The 2,417-nt window shown below is 64.4% G+C and overlaps 1 pseudogene; it reads right to left on the minus strand.

Moving 5' to 3' along the window:
• Positions 1–401: 401 nt before the first annotated feature.
• LOC146868531 (18S ribosomal RNA) lies at positions 402–893 on the minus strand (annotated as a pseudogene; the record flags this gene model as incomplete).
• Between the last annotated feature and the right edge of the window lie 1,524 nt (positions 894–2,417).

Here is a 2,417-nt window from a genome sequence, read left to right on the forward strand (position 1 = left end):
CGTCTCGGAGAGGGACAAGGGATGGGGGCCGCCCTCACGCGTCAGTCGGGCCTTCCACGGGGGGGCAGGGGCCCGCCGAAGTCCCGGTTCTAAACCCCAGCGCCCCATGCAGACCGCTCCGCCGGCCGGGGCGCGCCAGGGCAGGGCCCTGTGCCTACGGTGCGTGCTCGCAGGAGGCGGGCTGAGGGCTTCGGGCTGGCGCCGTAGGTCGCTCGGGCCGCTCCGCCGTTAATGATCCTTCCGCAGGTTCACCTACGGAAACCTTGTTACGACTCTTACTTCCTCTAGATAGTCAAGTTTGATCGTCTTCTCGGCGCTCCGCCAGGGCCGTTGCCGACCCCCGGCGGGGCAGATCCGAGGACCTCACTAAACCATCCAATCGGTAGTAGAGACGGGCGGTGTGTACAAAGGGCAGGGACTTAATCAACGCGAGCTTATGACCCACACTTACTGGGAATTCCTCGTTCATGGGAAATAATTGCAATCCCCAATCCCTATCACGAACAGGGTTCAGCGGGTTACCCGCACCTGTCGGCGAAGGGTAGACACACGCTGATCCGTTCAGTGTAGCCCGCGTGCAGCCCCGGACATCTAAGGGCATCACAGACCTGTTATTGCTCGATCTCGTGTGGCTGAACGCCTCTTGTCCCTCTAAGAAGTTGGACGCCGACCGCTGGGGGTATCGTAACTAGTTAGCATGGAGGAGTCTCGTTCGTTATCGGAATTAACCAGACAAATCACTCCACCAACTAAGAACGGCCATGCACCACCACCCACAAAATCGAGAAAGAGCTGTCAATCGGTCAATCCTTTCAGTGTCCGGGCCGGGTGAGGTTTCTCATGTTGAGTCAAATTAAGCCGCAGGCTCCACTCCTGGTGGTGCCCTTCCGTCACCCGGCGAAAAAAAGGACCATCGGGAAGGGTCTGAGAGGCAGGAGCGTACCCGGGCCCCTGGGGGCCCCGGCAAGTGGGCCCCGGGTATGCCTACCCCCGTCTCAGGATCGCCGGACCTCACGGAGCTCTGACCCAGCAAACTCGGAGAAAAAGGACCATCGGGAAGGGGGCTGAGAGGCAGGTGTGCGTACACGGGCCCCTGAGGGCCCCGCTTCGGGGGGGCTCGGGTGCTGCCTTCCTCTGTCTCGGGATCCACAGACCTCACGGGGGTCTGCCCCAGAAAACTGAGAGAAAGGACCATCGGGAAGGGTCTGAGAGGCAGGAGTGTACCCGGGCCCCGGCGGGCGGGCCCCGAGTCTGCCTTCCCCCGTCTCTGGATCGCCGGATCTCCCGGAGGTCTGACCCAGCAAACCTGGCGAAGATAGGACCATCAGGAAGGGGCTGAGAGGCAGGAGAGTACCCGGGCCCCTGGGGGCCCCGGCGGGCGGGCCCCGGGTCAGCCTTCCCCTCGTCTCGGGATCGCCGGACCTCACGGAGGTCTGACCCAGCAAACTCGGAGAAAAAGGACCATCGGGAAGGGGGCTGAGAGGCAGGTGTGCGTACCCGGGCCCCTGGGGGCCCCGCTTCGGGCGGGCCCGGGTGCTGCCTTCCCCTGTCTCGGGATCCACGGACCTCACAGGGGTCTGCCCCAGAAAACTCAGAGAGAAAGGACCATCGGGAAGGGGCTGAGAGGCAGGAGCGTACCCAGGTCCCTGGGGGCCCCGGCAGGCAGGGCCCCGGGTCTTCCTTCCCCTGATTCAGAATCGCCAAACCACTCAGAGGTCTGAATGACCCTCTCCCTAGTAATCCGGAGGAAAATTACCCCCCTTTCTTGTAATCCGTGCGCACGAAGTGACAGAGGGGACCCAAGGCGCAAATGTACCTGACCTCCTGGAGCCCTCGCTGGGATCCGGGAGACAAATGGACCCTCATCGAGACTTCCAGGCGAGCCCGGCCATCTGGACGCCCCATAGGAAAGCACTGCACGCGACCAGATGGGCGAAGGGAAGATAGCCAAATGAAACGTGCGCGACCAGATGGCCGAAGGGGAAAGTTACTACCAGACGGCCGGGCTCGGAAGGGAAGGTATCTGGTCGCTCTGTGCCCCAACGAACGAGTGAGCGGGTGCCCGGGCATGGGGGGCCGGAGGCCCAGGGCCCCCAGCTGGGCCCCAGCCATGGAGGCTGCGTGGGGGACCCGACGGGCCCTCCGACCCGGGGCCCGCAGAAAACCTCGACAAGCAGGGGAGGCCTGCACGGGACTGACAGACCCCAGTCTCGGGCCCTTGGCAGAGCGGCAGGCCGGGGGAAGGGGCCCGGGGCCGAGGTCCCCGACCCGGGGCCCGACTGGGCCCCTGGACCCAGCCAGGACAGAGCCCGGGGTGGGGAGGCCGCTACCCACCTTTCTTGTAACCCGCGCGATCCGGGAGTCAAATGAGCCCTCATCGGGACTTCCAGGTTGGCCCGGCCATCTGGTCACCCCAT

This window comes from Triturus cristatus, chromosome 1_2 (assembly GCF_964204655.1).
Source record: "Triturus cristatus chromosome 1_2, aTriCri1.1, whole genome shotgun sequence".
Taxonomy (NCBI): domain Eukaryota; kingdom Metazoa; phylum Chordata; class Amphibia; order Caudata; family Salamandridae; genus Triturus; species Triturus cristatus.